The sequence below is a fragment of the Protopterus annectens genome, chromosome 13.part0, assembly GCF_019279795.1.
Source record: "Protopterus annectens isolate FY-2018-M chromosome 13.part0, PAN1.0, whole genome shotgun sequence".
Classification (NCBI taxonomy): Eukaryota; Metazoa; Chordata; order Ceratodontiformes; family Protopteridae; genus Protopterus; species Protopterus annectens.
Genome location: NC_056747.1, coordinates 140,762,982 through 140,780,463, shown reverse-complemented (window position 1 = coordinate 140,780,463; position 17,482 = coordinate 140,762,982). Strand labels below are relative to the sequence as shown.

Sequence of the window (17,482 nt, the reverse complement as noted above, 5' to 3'; positions counted from 1 at the left end):
GAAGCGGACGAATCAACCTGTCTAGGTTTCAAGGATTTGTCTTTGCGCTTCTTAGGAAGCGGGCGTCGGAGGATCCGACGGCATATTATAACTACACCGCTTACCAAAGACTAACCTAGCACAATCTAACCTTCTTTTTATAGTGCGCTTATTAAACCTAGCACAAAACCGACACCCGACTAAGTCGTGGTCCGGTCCCAAACAAGGAATGCAAAGAGAGTGATAATCCCTATGCGGTATCTATTTCCCACAAGAAATACAATTATTCACTTTTCTGACATCCGGAATTAACTGAGGCAAGAAAAAAAAAATATTCCCCAACGGGTACTTAGCCAACTTGGTTTCGGTCTGAAACTCAGAATCTGAAAATTTCAGAGCGCGAGCGGCACTTGCAACGCTGCTTCTGCATCGGACCATGCGGCAAAAAAGACTGAGGATATGACGTCAGTCATGCGCTTTTATACCCTGACGCTCTGATGTCAGATCTGAGCGCCCATGACCGACGTCAGCCTAATACTTTGGTATTCGGGCCGACCGAGGACAGCGGACTACCCAGATGTAAGGACTGCAGCAATGTGAGATGAAGAACATCTGTACTATGTTCGTGTTTCACTGTTGCAGTCATTACAATTGGGTAGATTCCCAAAGTCAAGGATGGGAGGAGGAATTTAGATAGCGTTAAGACCAGCTATAAGGTCCTGCAAAACTGCCGTGGCAAAGCCAGCTCTGGATTTAGAGAAAGTTGGCAAATGGTAATGTTTGGTGAAAGTATGTACAGAACTCCAGGTAGTAGCTTCTAGGATGTCCCTGGTAGGTACGCCTCTGAGAAAGGGTGTAGAGGTAGATGCAGCCCTGGTTGAGTGGGGTCTGATCCCCTGTGGGATAGGTTTTCCATGGTGCTTATAGCAGAAATGAATGCAATGACCTATCCCATTTGGAAATGTTTTGCTTTGATATAGTCTTCCCCTCTGTCCCGGCAGCAATTGTCACCAGCAGTTGTTCAGATTCCCTTTGAGGTTTAGTCCTGTCCAAGTAGAATCTAAGTTGTCTGTGGCACACCTAAGAAATGCAGTATCCGTTCCCCTTTGTTCTGTGGATTAGGAAAGAAGGTTGGCAAATTAATGGACTGATTAAAGGCCACACTGGATATCACTTTTGGCATGAAAGAGGGACTGGTCCTGAGGGACACCCTGTCCACATAAAAGATGATGAAAGGCTCCACTGCCATAAGGGCCTGCAATTCAAATACCCTTCTTGCTGAAGTGATGGCTTAAAGGGAAGCGGTTTTCCAAGAAATGAATTTTAAATCTGCAGTAGCGACCGGCTCGAAAGGAGGAAGGGCGAGTTTCTCCAATACAAAGTTAAGGTCCCAGGCTGGAGTTGGAGCTCTCCTGGGTGGTCTTAAAATTTTTGGTCCCTCTGAGGAACTGCTTGAGCAGTAGATGAGAGAAGAGGGGAGGTTCTGTGTTATAATGAGCTCAAATGGCTGAGGCGTGAATTTTTATTGAGGAAAAAGACAGGCTCCTGTGAAGCATCTCAGTTAAGTATTGCAAAATCTGAGGTAAATTGGGCACTGCTGTGCTCATTCCTTGAGATTGGTTCCAGGCACAGAATTGTTTCCATTTTTCAGCTTAAGATTTTCTAGAAAATACAGTTTTGTACCTACCATAAATGTAGATGTTCGCGTGTTCACATTGCTGCAGTCATCACACTTTGGTTATCCTGCCGTCAGGCGGTCCCGCAGTCGGCCAGAGTTCCAAAGTCTTGGTCTGGCGTCGGTTGTGGTCGCTTCTTCCCTGACGTCAGTGCGCCAGGGGTATACAAGAGGCATCCGACGCCATTTTCTTCAGTTTTTCTTGCCCCAGATGTCAGGTGCCCCCAAGTAGGTAGGCAATACATATTGCTAATAAAACATATAAAAGGAATATCTTCAGTTACAAGCAAATACACCACAAAGGTTGTACAGGATAGAAAGGTATAGAAAAGTTCAGCTAGGTCAGAGGGGATGGAGGGAGGGTAACCTGGACTGCAGCAGTGTGAACACTCTAACATCTACATTTATGGTAGGTACAAAACTGTACTATGTTCATCATGTTACACTGCTGCAGTCATCACACTTGGGTTGAATCACAAAGCTAAGGATGGGCGGTGGAACTAAACAGGGTTTGGAGAAGCTAGTAGGCCCTGCAGAACTGCAGTGGCAAAGCCAGCTCTGGTTTTAGAGTATAGAGGTAAGTGATAGTGCTTCGTGAAGGTGTGCACTGAACTCCAAGTTGCAGCCTCCAAAATATCCTTGGTTGGTACCCCTCTGAGGAAGGCTGTTGATGTTGCTGTAGCACTGGTGGAAGGGGCCTAATGTTACCAAGTACAGGTTTCCCATGGTGTGTGTAGCAGAAACGGATACAATGTCCTATCCATTTTGAAATGGTCTGTTTTGAGATAGCCTTTCCTTGTGATCCTGCAGCATAGGATACAAAGAGCTGGTCAGATTTTCCAAAAGCCTTGGTTTTATCCAAGTAATAACGTAATTGCCTGTGAATGTCCAAAAAGTGTAGGAGCCTTTCCCCCTTTGTTCTGGGGGTTTGGATAGAAGGTGGGCAAATTAATAGTTTGGTTTAGGGCCACACTGGATACCACCTTTGGCATAAAGGAAGGGTTAGTTCTTAAAGCAACTAACTCTGTCTTGATGAAAAATGATGAAAGGCTCCACTGCCATTAGGGCCTGTAGCTCTGAGACTCTTCGTGCTGAAGTTATTGCTAGCAACAGGGCAGTTTTCCATGATAGAAACTGTAAATCAGCTGTAAAAGCTGGTTCAAAAGACGGTAGTTGAGATCCCAAGTTGGTGTTGGTGCTCTCCGGGGAGGTCTTATGTTCTTAGCCCCTCTGAGGTACTGTTTTAGTAATGGATGTGAAAATATAGGAGGATCCGAGTTGTATTGAGCTGAAATCGCTGAGGCGTGGATCGTAAGATGAAAAGGAAAGTCCTTTGTGCAACATCTCAGTTAAATATTGTAGAATCTGAGGAATATTTGGGACAAGGGAATTCTGGCCTTTAGCCTGGTTCCAGGCGCAGAATCTTTTCCATTTTGTCTGAATAGGCTTTCCTGGTGCTGGGCCTCCTGGCCTCCAGAATGACATCCATAACCGCTTTAGAGAGGTGTTGACTGGTTGTTTAGGTAATTTGCCATGCAGCCAGATTTAAAGTCTTGAGCTGGCTGTGTAGAATCTGTTTTGCTGAGTGAGCAGGTGAGGAATTTGAAGTAAAATCCATGGTGGGCCTTGAGCCATGTTCCTTAGTATTGGATACCAGTGTTGGCGTGGCCAGTCTGGAGCAATGAGTATCATTTGTGGCCTCAGCTTTTAGCAGCACCTTTGCCAGAAGAGGCAGTGGAGGAAAGACATACACTGTTAATGTTTTCCAACTGAATGAGAGGGTGTCCACTTTCCAAGCTAGTGTGTGGTATGTCCTTGTGCAAAATTTCCGTAGTTGGTAGATTTGGGGGGAGGCACACAGATCTATGTCTGGGCTCCCCCATTTTTGAGTTATCATTGCGAATACTTGTGGATCTAGTTTCCACTCGTGAGGATCTATGATGTTTCTGCTTAGATAGCCTGCCAATGTGTTTTCTTTCCTGGCAGGAATTGTGCTTGTAGTTGAACTTGGTAGGTCAGTGCTGTCTTCCACAAGGTCATTGCTCGTCTGCATAGGGGGTAGGAATGTGTGCCCCTTGCTTGTTTATGTACATCACTGTGGTGTTGTCAGTCTTTATTAGTAGTTGTCCTGGATGTAGGAGGTCCTTGAAAGCTGTTAAGGCATTTTGTACAGCTAGCATCTCTTTTTGATTGATACATAGATGCCTTTGATCTGCAGACCATTTGCCCTGAATACACTTGTCCTGCCATGTGTGCTCCCCAGGCATAATCCGATGCATCCGTTGTTATAGTTTGCCTGGCTGTCAGTAAGGTAAAAGGCTGACCCTTGTTGAGGTGACATGCCTGAGCCCACCATAGAAACTCCTGTTGAAGGCAGGGAATTACTGGTATTGTTTCCAAGCTGTGGCTGTGTTGAGTCCATACGCTTTTCAGGTACCACTGTAATTTCCTCATATGCAGTCTTGCATATGGTATTAGTAGTATGCAAAATGCCATGAATCCCAAGGCCTGCAGAATTTTTCTTACAGGGAGTTGGGTCTTTGTTGCCACCATTTTGAAGTATTGAGTCAGTTGCCCTTGCTTGTCTGGCGTGAGATCAGCCATCTGGGCCGTTGAATTTAAGCTGGCACCCAGGAATATTATGTCTTATGAGGGCACTAGTTTCGACTTCTTTTTGTTTACTGTGTACCCTAGGCAACTTCATAGGTTTCTGACAAACGCCAGATGCTTTAAAAGAATGTCCTTGCTTTCTGCTTGAATAAGGCAGTCGTCCAGGTATGGAAATATTTGAATGCCTCTGTCTGCAGTATGCAATTACTGGTGCCAGGCATTTTGTGAAGACCCTGGGCGCAGTAGATAAGCCAAAGGGCAGTGCAGAGAATTGGTAATGGATTGAACCTGCTATAAATTGGAGGTATCTCCTGCAATTTTGTCTGATAGGGACATGCAGGTATGCCTCCTTGAGGTCCAACGTTACTAGCCAAGCCTTCTTGCCCAGCATGGGAAGAAGTTGCTGTAGTGTTAGCATCTTGAATTTGGGTCCTTCCAGATATGTGTTTAGAATTGAGGGGTCCAGAATGGGTCTCCAAGCTTTGTCCTTTCGGGGAACTAGAAAGAGTCTTGAGTAAAATCCTTGTCCCTGCTCCTGTGTAGGAACCTGTTGAATGGCTCATGTCCATGAGAGCTGTAATTTGTTTTTGAGCCTCTGCCCATTGATTTGGTGGCAGGTTTGGCATTCCTTTTATCCTTGGTAATGTGTGAAAATGGAATCTGTATCCTTGAGATATAATATTTAGGACCCATTTGTCTTTTGTGATGATGCGCCAGTTGTCTGCAAAAAGTGTTAGCTTTCCTCCCAAGGTAGCTGCCAAGAGGGATTTGCTTGGCAGTCTGAGGGGTAAGTCATTGTGTTCGTCTTCTGGTAGTTTGAGACCAGTCTTCTCCTTTCTGGGTTGTGGCACCCCATTGTCGAGGCTTGTAAGAGCCTTGTGACTGACCTCTGCCCCTTGGGCGTCTGTATTTGCCCATATTTGGTTTGTCAGAAGCTGGAAAGGACCAGCTTTTGGTTGGTCAATTTCTGCTGAAATGAGGGGGGTTGAACCTGTAAAAAATCCTTGACCGTCTGCATAGATTTTGCCTTATCCTTCATTTTCTTTAGAACCTCTTCTGCTTTTACACCAAATAAAACATCCTGCTGTAAAAGTGCATCCAATAACTTTGCTTTTACATGATCAGGTAAAGTTTGTTCTTTTAACCAAGCATGCCTATGTATGACAGACCCTGTCACTGTTGCTCTACAAGAAGCTTCCAATGAATCAAATCCACATTGCAAAGTATGTTTTCCCACTTGTTCAGCTGCATGCAACAAATCTTGCTTTTCCTTGTAATCAGGCTGCTCTGTGTGTGTGATCTTATTTTGTTTTAATTGAGACATCAAATATTGTTGAAACTATATGTGAAACTGGCAATTTAAGGGCCTCATAGCTAGAGTAGCTGAGGTATACATTTTCTTTCCCCATCTGTCTAGTGCTTTAGAATCCCTTCTGAGGGTACAGGATTTTTAGCAATAGAGGCCTTAGGCCATTTGGGACCCTGGGAACTGTTTCTGGGTCAGCAACAGGGCTTTTATATAGGAATTTGAGAGAGTCAGGGACTCTAGTATCCGTCTGGTTTGGCTGGTGCAGGAGGTAGTGAATCTGGGTTAAGGCTAGATTTCTGAATAAACATCATCCACAATGTCTAACACTGGTGGAATAGTAAGTGGTCTGTGCTGGGGTAGTAAAAGGAACTCTCGGAGCTTTTTCTTAGAATCAGGGTAATCCTGGCCTTCCCAGTGGAAATGTTCCCTCATGGTACGTAAAGTATCCCCAAAAGAGTAATCTTCCGGGGGAGATGCTGAAGGAATAGACTCTTCAGCATCAGAGTCTTCATAAGGGGGAAAAGAAAATTCCTGTTCCTTAGAACAATCTGAGGAAATTGAAACCTGGTCAGAGGAAGCGTAGTCCTCCTCCTGTCTAGGCCTTTCATCAGGAGGGAGATGGGAACCCCTGATTAGGGTAATTAAGTCTTCAGCCATCTTAAGCATCTGTTTCTTAGGCATGGAGCCTTGTACTGGAGACTGCTGTACAATCTTCTTTGCTTTTAAAGGAGTTTTCAGCTTTGCATAGGATTTAACAGTGAGTGTAGTTGGTCTGAAGACACCTTCTGCAACTGAAGGCCTTTCAACTGCACCGGAATCTCCTTCAGCCATGGAGTCGGAAGGGCCTAAAGATAAAAGATTGCGGAGGCCTAGCAATTTCCTCTTGGGAATCGGGACGCCGCCTGGGGTTCTGAATCAGCGGTCATCAGGGGCTGCGTAGGCGGCCTCACTGAAAACTGGAGAACCGGCGACTGGCCTAGCAGAGGCCACGGAGTCTGGTTTGGGTCTCTGCTGCCGGTCCTTATTCTTTGCATTTTGTGAGTTCCAGTTGTCAGTTGCTCTGACGGCATGGTATAATTAAATTTCCTACCAAAATAATGTCGGGCAAAATCAAACCGACGTTTTATAGTTCGTTTGTTAAACCTAGCACAAAACCGACAACCTGTGATGTCGTGGCCTGGACCTAGGCAAGGAATACAATAAGAATGAAAGTCCTTATGGAGGTATTTGCTTCCCACAAGAAATGCAATTGTTAACTTTTTCTGACATTGGACTGAGGCAAGAAAAGTTTCCCCAATGGGGTACTTAGCTTTATTAAAGACTTCGGTCTGAAATTCGATTTGAAAATCTCAGGAGTCGGCCAACCGGCACTTGCGAACTGCTTCTGCTTCGGGCACCGCGCGGCAAGGAAGACTGAAGAAAATGGCGTTGGATGCCTCATATACCCCTAGCGCACTGACATCAGGGAAGAAGCGACAGCAACCGACGCCGGACCAAGACTTTGGCATTCTGGCCGACTGCGGGACCGCCTGACAGCAGGATAACCCAATTGTAATGACTGCAGCAGTGTAACACGAACATCTAGGCCCCTTTACCTCTAAAATGACATCCACCACTGGCTTACTGAGGGATGGTAAAGGAGAACGCTTAGGTAATTAGGCAGGCTGCTAGGTTCAGTGTTTGAAGCTGCGGGTGCGAAATCTGGTTCTCCTGCTGAGACAACAGGGTAGGAGTGTGAGGCAGGTGTCATGGGGCCAACAGTGACACTGCGCAGAAAGTACAGTTTTGTACCTACCATAAATGTAGATGTTCAAGTGCTCATACAGCTGCAGTCATAACAGATGGGTTATCCTGCCGTCAGGCGGGTCCTCGGTAGGCCAAATTCCAAAGTCTAGTTCCGGCGTCGGTTGTCGTCGCTTGTTCCCTGACGTCAGTGCGGCAGGGGTATAAGAGAGGCAGCCGACACCATTTTCTTCAGTTTTTCTTGCCCCAGATGTCAGGTGCCCCCAGAAGGAAGGCAAACAATGTTATGCAAAGATGCAATGTTGATAAATCAAAAACAGTAGATGCAAGCAAACACACCATAAAAGAATACCCCAAAAAGGTTATATGAAAAGTGTTTGTCATAAGGCCTGTCCTAAGAGGGGTTGGAGGGAGGGAAACCTGGACTGCAGCTGTATGAGCACTCTAACATCTACATTTATGGTAGGTACAAAACTGTACTATGTTAATCGTGCATACAGCTGCAGTCATAACAGATGGGTAGAATCCCAAAGCTAAGTAAGGGTGGTAGGCAGCAAGTGGAACAAGGAGGGGCTAGGATGCCCTGCAGGACTGCTGTGGCAAAGCCCGCTCTAGATTTTGAGTATAGTGGTAGGTGATAGTGCTTGGAGAAAGTGTGCACTGAACTCCAGGTGGCTGCTTCCAAAATGTCCTTGGTAGGGACCCCCCCTGAGGAAGGCTGCAGAGGTAGCTGTGGCTCTGGTGGAGTGGGATCTGATGCATGCAGGCACAGTTTTTCCATGAAATGAGTAACAAAAGCGTATGCAGTGGGCTATCCATTTTGAAATTGTCTGTTTGGAAATGGCCTTTCCTTGAGCACCTGCAGCATAGGACACAGAGTTGTTCAGATTTCCTGAAAGACTTTGTCCTGTCCAAATAGTAAAGTTGTCTGTGAATGTCCAAGGGATGTAGTAGTCTTTCCCCTTTGTTTTGTGGATTAGGATAAAAGGTAGGTAAGTGGATAGTCTGATTCAAAGCTACACTGGATACTACCTTTGGCATAAAGGTAGGGTTGGTTCGTAAGGAAACTTTGTCCTGATGGAAAATGATTAATGGTTGCACAGCCATGAGGGCCTGTAGCTCCGAAACCCTGCGTGCTGATAGCCAGAAGAAAGACTGTTTTCCATGACAAGTACTGCAACTCTGTTGAAGAAGCTGGCTCGAAGAGAGGAAGGGTCAGCTTTTCCAATACGAAGGTGAGGTCCCAAGCGGGGACTAGTGGTTTCCTTGGGGGTTTTATATTCTTTGCCCCTCTGAGGAACTGCCTTAAAAGAGGGTGAGAATAAAGGAGGATGTGTTGTATTGTGCAGAAATGGCTGAAGCGTGGATCTTGATGGAGAAGGAAAGTCCATTGTTTAACATCTCAGCTAGGTACTGCAAAATTTGAGGTATATTTATTACCCAAGGATTCTGTCCCTTTTCTAGACTCCAGGCACAAAATCGCTTCCATTTGGTGGAATAGGCCTTTCTTGTAGAGGGTCTTCTGGCCTCCAAGATGACATCCTGCACCTGCTTGGAGAGGAGAAATTGTTGGGAAATCAAAGAATTCTCCATGCAGCTAGATTTAGAGTTTTGAGATTGCTGTGAAGGGTTTTGTAGTTGTGCTGGGACAACAGAAGAGGGACTAGAGGTAGGATCCATGGTGGGGAATGTGTTAGGCTCTTCAGGAGCGGATACCAGTGTTGTCTTGGCCAGTCTGGAGCAATGAGAATAATTTTCGGCCTCTCTGCTCTGGCTTTTAATAGAACTTTGGGCAGCACAGGAAGAGGCGGGAAGGCATAGACTGCCAATGTTGCCCAATTGAAGGAAAGTGCATCCACTTTCCAGGCCTGTGGATGATAGGTCCTTGAACAAAATTTTTTCAACTGGCAATTTCTGTGGGTAGCAAAGAGATCTATGTCTGGCTGACCCCATGCCCGAGTTATCTTTGTGAAAACTTGAGGATGCAACTTCCATTCGTGCGGATCGGTCATTTTCTGCTTAGGTTGTCTGCCAGTGTGTTTTCCTTCCCTGGCAGGAATTGTGCCTGTAGCTGAATTTGCAATTCCAGTGCTGTGTTCATAGGGTCATGGCTTGCCTGCACAGGGGGTATGAATGAGTTCCCCCCTGTCTGTTTATGTACCACATCACTGTGGTGTTGTCTGTCCTTATCAATAGCTGGCCTGGATGCAGTAGGTCTTTGAAGGTCATAATAGCCTTTTGCACAGCTAGCATTTCCTTTTGGTTGATGTGAAGTTGCTTCTCTTTTCGGGTCCATTTTCCCTGAATGCACTGATCTGTCAGGTGTGCTCCCCAGGCGTAGTCTGAGGCGTCTGTTGTGATGATTTGAGTTGCTTGAGGTACACTGAAAGGAAGACCTGTGTTTCTTTGGCAAGCTTGAGTCCACCACAAAAATTCCTTTTGAAGGCATGGAATGAGTGGTATAACTGCTTCCAAGCTGTGGCTGTGTTGAGACCATAAGTTTTTCAGGTACCATTGAAGTTTCCTCATATGCAGCTTTGCACATGGGATTAGTAGGATGCAAGATGCCATGAATCCCAGAGCCTGCAGGAATTTCCTTGCAGTTAGCCTGGTGGAAGTTGCCATTTTTCTGAAGTATTGAGACAGTTGCCCTTGCTTGTCTGGCGTGAGGTAGGCCATCTGGGTGGTTGTATCGAAGCTGGCACCCAGGAAAATTATTTGTTGAGAGGGTATTAGTTTTGATTTCTTTTTGTTGACTGTGTATCCCAGGAAGTTCAACAGTTTTATTACAAACGCCAGGTGCTGCAGTAGTAAGTCCTTGCTGTCCGCTTGGATCAGGCAGTCGTCCAGATATGGGTAGATTTGTATCCCTTGTAGTGTGCAGAAGGCGATTACTGATGCCAGGCATTTCGTAAACACTCTGGGGGCAGTAGATAAGCCAAAGGGCAATGCAGAGAATTGGTAATGGGTTGAACCTGCAAGAAATCTGCGGTATCTTCTGCAATCTTGTCCGATAGGGACATGCAGGTATGGCTCCTTGAGGTCCAATGTTACCAGCCAAGACTCCTTGCCCAGCATGGGAAGAAGCTGCTGTAATGTGAGCATCTTGAATTTTGGCACCTGTAGATATGTATTTAGGATAGATAGGTCTAAGATAGGTCTCCAATCTTTGTCTTTCCTTGGTACCAGGAATAGTCTGGAATAAAACGCTTGACCTTGTTCTTTTGCAGGTACCTCCTGAATTGCTTTCATGTCCATGAGAGCTGAAACTTGTTTTTGTGCCTCTGCCCTTTGATTTTGTGGCAGGTTTGGCATGCCTCTCATTTTTGGAAGGGTGTGAAAGTGGAACCTGTAGCCTGTCTATAATGTCCAGAATCCATTTGTCTTTTGTAACAATATGCCAATTTTTTGAGAATAATGTCAGTTTTCCGCCCAAAGGTGCTGCCATTAAAGCTTTGCTTGGCAGGTGTAGGGGGAAGTCATTGTGTCCGTTTTCTAAAAGACGGATCTTCTGCACCTCTTGGGGTTGGTGCTTGCCACTGTCTGGCTCTGAAAGATCCTTGAGGTTGCCCTCTACCCCTTGGGCACCTGTATCTGCCCCTTTGAGGTCTGTCCGTGGCTGGAAAGGACCAATTTTCTGAAGGCCAGTTTCTGCTGAAACGTGGAGGTTGTACCTGCAGGAAATCTTTCACTGTTTGCATGGATTTCGCTTTTTCCTCCATTTTCTTTAGCACCTCCTCAGCTTTAACACCAAACAATACATCTTTTTGAAGAGGTGCATCTAATAATTTAGCTTTGCTCTGAGCCAAGCATGCCTACGTATAACAGACCCCGTAACAGCATCTTTACATGATGCCTCTAAAGCATCAAAACCACACTGCAAGGTATGTTTACCCACTTGCTCTGCACCATGCAACAAATCCTGCAACTCTTAAATCTGGTTGTTCTGGTTGTGTCATCTTGCTTTTCAGCTGAGATCAAAAACTGTTGATACTTTAACATATGGAACTGTTTAATGCCCTCATGGTTAAAGTGGCCGAGGTGTACACCTTTTTCCCCCACCTTTCTAAAGCTCTGGAATCTCTCTCCGAAGGTAATGGGTTTTTAGCAGTAGAGGCCTTAATTCCCTTGGGACCCTGTGAAATTGTTTCTGGGTCAGCAGTACGACTTTTATATAGGAACTGGAGGGAATCAGGAACCCGGTAATACCTGTCTGGTTTAACAGGAGCTAGAGGCAAAGAATCTGGAATAAGGCTTGCTTTTGTGTACACATCATCCAATATATCTAAAACAGGAGGGATAGCCAGAGGCCTATGCTGGGGGAGAAGAAATTCCCTGAGCCTTTTCTTGGAGTCTGAGTAATCTTGGCCTTCCCAATGAAAGTGTTCCCTCAATGAATGCAGGGTTTCCCCAAAAGAGAAGTCCTCGGGGGGGGGGGGGCCGAAGGAATAGACTCCTCTGCACAGTCTTCGAATGGAGAGTAGGCATAATCCTGGTCCTCCGATAGTTCTGTGGTAATAGAAGCTTGATCTGAAGAAGGACAGTCTTCCTCTAATCTGGGCCTTTTGTCAGAGGGGGGTTGAGAACCCCTGATAAGAGTAATCAAATCCTCAGCCATTTTAAGCATCTGTTTTGTAGGCATAGTGCCTTGAGAGGGGGTCTGAGGAACCTGTTTTTTGGTTTTCATGGCTGCTTTAGATTTAGTGAAGGCTTTAATGGAGAAGGAGGAAGGCCTGAAGACCCCTTGAGAAATGGCAGGCCTGTCTAAATTTTGAGTTTCCCCACCAGGAGTGGCGTCGGGTTGTGTAGTAGGAATGGGGGCAGAGAGGAGCCTAAGACCTCGGGTACTGAAGACACCGGTAAAGCATGGTCATCTATAGTCAGGGGCTGCGTAGGTGCCTCGCTGAGTATCGGAGAACCGGTAGTCTGCCTTAGCGTGGTTTCAGTAGGTGGTGCGGACCTCGTATGTCGGTCCTTATCTTTCCGTTTTTTGCTCAAAACTGAAGTCTGAGTATCTGACGACATAATATAATTACTTTTGCCGAAAAAGTGAAGGGCAAAATCTGCTCGACGCTTAATAGTGCGTTTATTGAATCTTGCACAGAAACGGCAGGCCGAGACGTCGTGGTCTGGGCCTAAGCAAGGTATACAGAAAGAGTGGAAATCCTTATGTGGCATTTGCTTCCCACAAGAAATGCAATTATTAACTTTGGCTGATATCTGTCTGAGGCAAGAAAAGTTTCCCCAATGGGGTTCTTAGCTTTCAAGAAGACTTCGGCTGAAATACTTCCGTAAATCTCAGGAGCTGGCCGACTGGCACTTGCAAACTGCTTCTGCTTCGGGCACCGCACGGCAAGAAAGACTGGAGAAAATGGCATTGGCTGCCTCTTTTATACCCCTGCCGCACTGACGTCAGGGAAGAAGTGACAACCGACATCGGACCTAGACTTTGGAATTCGGCCGACCAAGGACCCGCCTGACTGCAGGATAACCCAACTGTTGTGACTGCAGCTGTATGCACGATGAACATCGGGGTACAAGTGTTGGCGTGGCCAGGCTGGTGCAATCAAAATCATCCTTGGTTTGTCTCGTTTGATCTTTAGTAGTACTCTGGAGAGCAGAGGCAGAGGAGGAAAGGCATAATCTAAGTTTTTCCAGCTGAAGGACAGAGGATCCACCTTCCAAGCTTGTCTGTGGGGTGCCCTTGCACAAAATTTTTCCAATTGATAGTTCTGAGGGGAGGCAAACAGGTCTACATCTGGGCTCCCCCATTTGTTTGTCAACAAGTTGAAAATCCTTGGTTTTAGTTGCCACTCGTGTGGATCCATGAGGTTGCTGCTTAGTCCGTCTGCCAGTGTATTTAGTTTTCCTGGCAGTAACTGAGCTTGCAGATGCACTTGGTAGCTCAAGGCGGTGTTCCACAATGCCATCGTTAGTATGCTGAGGGGGTAAGAATGTGTACCCCCTGCTTGTTTATGTACCACATAACAGAGGTGTGTTGTCAGTCTTTACCATTAATTGCCCTGGAATAATGTTGTCTTTTAAGGATGTCAGAGCATTCTGTACAGCTAACATTTCTTTATGACTGATGTGAAGGTACATTTGAATTGGGCTCCATTTGCACTGAATGCACTTCCCTGCCAGTTGCGCCCCCCCCCTCCCCCATGCATAGTCTGATGAATCTGTTAGGGTTTGGGCAGTAGGGATTAGTGTGAATGGTAGTCCCTTGTTTTGGTGTCAGGCCTCTGCCCACCAAAACTACTCTAGGCGTAGACTAGGAATGATAGGAAGCATTGCTTCGAGATCCTGAGAATGATGACACCATAGGCTTTTTAGATACATTTGTAGTTTCCTCATATGCAGTCTTGCATATGGAATTAGAAGAAAGCAAGAGGCCATGAACCGCAAGGCTTGCAGTATTTGCCTTGGAGAGCAGAGTTTTTGTGGCCACTTGTTTGAAGTAGGTTGTCAAGTGAATGTTTCTCTGGCATGAGGAAAGCCATCTGGGAAGTTGTATTCAAGCTTGCTCACAGGAATATAATTTGACAGAGTACCAGGTGTGATTTCCTTTTATTTATGGTGTACCCCAGACAAGTTAACACCCTCTGTACAAAAGCCAGATGACTCAAAAGTATGTCCTGGTTTTCTGCCTGAATTAGACAATCGTCCAGGTATTGGTATATTTGAATATTTATTTGCCTGCAAAATGCAATGACTGGAACTATGCACTTTGGCTTATCTACTGCGCCCAGGGTATTCACAAAGGGCAGTGCAGAGAACGTATAGTGCGTGTAGCCTGCTTTGAAGTGTAGGTATCTTCTGCAAGATTCCCTGATTGGGATGTGCAGGTATGCTTCCTTTAAATTTAGTGTTGCCAACCAGGCATCTTTGCTTAGCATAGCAAGCAAATGGTGAAGAGTCAGCATCTTGAATTTTGGAATCGCCTACGCTAAACACTTTTTTTGGTAAGTCCAGGATAGGACGTCATGAATCGTCTTTTCTGGGTACCGGGAAAAAGTAGAAACATTGTCCCTTTTCTTCTTCTGGTACCAACTGAACAGCCCCTATGCTTGAGAGAGAGAGTATTTGCTTTTGGGCCTCTGCCCACTGATTTGGAGGTAGATACGGCCAACCGCTTGGAGTTGGTAACATGTGGAAGTGAAATCTGTATCCTTGGGACACTATTTAAAACCCATTTGTCCTGGGTAATGAGTCCCCAGTTCTTAGCATGAAGTTCAATCTTTCCCCCAAAGGGTCAGTCAGTTGAGAAGTGCTTGGAAGTTTTAAAAAGAAGTCAGTTTACCATAGGGGGAGTATTATTACTCCCAGATTTGGAAGTGGAGGCCCCCCACTCCTTAGTCCTGTGCGTCCCCTGGGACTGAAGCCTGGGTGCTCTGCTTGATCTGGGTTTGGACTGAGGCCTGGGTGCTCTGCTTGATCTGGGTTTGGACTGAGAAGGTCTGGAAGAGGCAGGAAAGGACCAATTCTTAGAAGGCCAATGCCTACTAAATCTTGGAGGTTGTACTTGTAAAAAATCTTTTAACAGTTTGCATACATTTAGCTTTTTCCTCCATCTTTTTAAAAACTTCTTCTGCCCTGTTACCAAACAGGTGGTCCTGATTTAAGGGAGCATCCAGTAATTTTGCTTTAACATGATCTGCCAAGGATTGCTCCTTAAGCCAAGCATGCCTTCTAAGTACAGACCCAGTTACCACAGCCCTGCAAGATGCCTCCAGTGAATCAAAACACTGCATGTAGGTTTACCAACTTGTTCAGCAGAATGCATTAAATACTGTAAAACCTTATTTGCAGCACAATCAGGAATCAACATAATTTTCTGTTTAAGCAGTCCAATAATATGCAACTGACACCAACATATGAAACTGGCAATTCAAGGCCCTAATGGCCAAAGTTGCAGAAGTGTGTAACTTCTTACCACATCTAGGCAGCTCCCTAGAGTCTCTATCAGAGGGGGTAGAATTTTTGGCAGTAGTAGCTTTAATGCCCTTGGGTACCTGTGAAACTGTTTCAGGATCCACAGTAGGATGTTTGCAAAGGAACTTGAGTCAGGAACCCTGTAATATCTATCAGGTTTTCTGGAAGGAGGTGGTAGAGAGTCAGGGGCCATGCTAGATTTCGAAAAGGCATCATCAACAATGTCCAGTACAGGAGGTATAGCTAAAGGCCTGTGCTGGGGCACGAGTAAGAAATCCCTAAGCCTCTGTTTAGAATCAGAGAAATCCTGACTTTCCCTGAGAGTATGCAAGGTTTCACCAAAAGAGAAATCCTCGGGGACAGAGGAAATAGAGTCCTCAGCATCAAAATCCTCATAGGTAGATAAGGGTAAATCCTGGTCATCAGAGGAAACAGAAATTTCAGAATCCTGGTCAGAAGTATCATAAGCAAACTCAGTCCTAGGTCTCAGAGGGGGAAGGTTGGCTTCCCCTAATTAAAGTAATAAGATCTTCAGTCATTCTTATCATTCGTTATTAGGCATAGATGCCCGACCATGAGGTCTGGGCGTCAGTTTTCTAGGCATGGTTCGAGTTTTAGGCCTTGAAGATGGCATCGGTTTAATATGGAAGTCAATGGGCCTGAATACACCCTCAGAAGCCAGTGCCTGCACAGCGGCTCTGGACCCATCCAAGATGGAGACATCCGCAAGTTCCACAGTTGAAGCATCTCGCAGCATACCTGACTCCGAATGGGTCTCAGCAGAAGCCTGTGAATCTGAAGTAGCGGGTATCAGGGGCTGCGAAAGCGCCTGAGTACTGGCAAACTGGGTGGCCTGTCGCTATCTTTGCATTTTTTCGGAATGTCAGTAGTCGAATGGCTTACCGAAGACATATCAGGATAATTGAACCGAGCACCAAAATATTGAGAAGCGCAAATATACAGACTACGGGTAGTTTGTGGTTTAAATAAGGCACAAAACCGACAGTGAGGTCCGTCGTGGTCAGGGCCTAGGTAAGGAATACAGTAAAGGTATTTGCTTTCCACAAGAAATGCAATTATTTACTTTTACTAACATCGGATTAGAGCAAGAAAAAGTTTCCTCAACGGGGTACTTAGCTTTTAGTTGAAGACTTCGGTTCTGAAACCTGAAAATGAAAATTTCAGGAGTCTGCCAACCAGCACATGCTAACTGCTTCACGCACCGCATGGCAAGAAAGACTGATGTAATGATGTCGGCTGCATGTTTCATACCCCTGATGACCTGACGTCACGGAAGAGAGAACTGATGTAGGACCCAATACTTTGTTAATCAAGCTGACTGAGGGCTACTGCAAGCAGATAGCCCAAATGTAACGACTGCAACAGTGAAACACTAAGAACATGTGGTTCTTCCTAGATAAAACTTTGGCCGTAACAAGAGCATTCAAGTACATTACTTCAAAAACAATTACACCAGCACAGCTACGTGTGTGTGTGTGTGTGTGTGTGTGTGTGTGTGTGTGTGTGTGTGTGTGTGTGTGTGTGTGTGTGTGTGTGTGTGTGTGTGTATATATATATATATATATATATATGAGAAACCAAACAATCCCACCAACATGGTTAATAGCATTAAATAAAATCACAATGTCTCACGAATAAAAAATAAAAACTTTAACAGCTCCAAAATAAAAGAACGATAAGAGCTTTCGGGTAACATTTGTAACCCTCATCAGTTCGATATGAAACTTAGTCCTGTTAACTTTTATATGAAAAGCGCCCAATCAAAAATAAAATTCAAATTAACAAAGTTAAAATAGTCATGTACTCTGTGTATCACAATAAAAATAATCCAATCAAATAATGGATACAAGATGCCCCTAGTCATAAACCATTCTTATACGATATGCTAATCATAATCCCATTAGATACACAATTGTGCAACCTATCAGACAAACAGGACCAATCAAACAAATGTGGTGTTGGAAACAGCAATTCCCAAGTGCCGTTTTCCATATCAACCACAGGGTTCATCAAGCAATATAAAATCGCCCCAACAGAAATGGAACACTGGGGCATCACCTTCGCAGGGCCATCTCCCATAAATCTCATATCATTTAGGTGTAGATAACAGTAAGCCAACTGTATATTAGATTTGGAAAAACACCATCTCAGCCCCAATTGCATTGATCATATACATTTAACAACTCTACGGCATTGGCGATCGCAGCTCT

General features: G+C 45.2%; 1 protein-coding gene across 1 annotated transcript in view; it reads right to left on the bottom strand.

Annotated features, from left to right (window-relative positions):
• LOC122817666 (UV excision repair protein RAD23 homolog B-like) overlaps positions 1–17,482 on the bottom strand; it is a 660,004-nt gene that overhangs the window by 381,990 nt on the left and 260,532 nt on the right. The gene's annotated exons all lie outside the window — the stretch shown is intronic.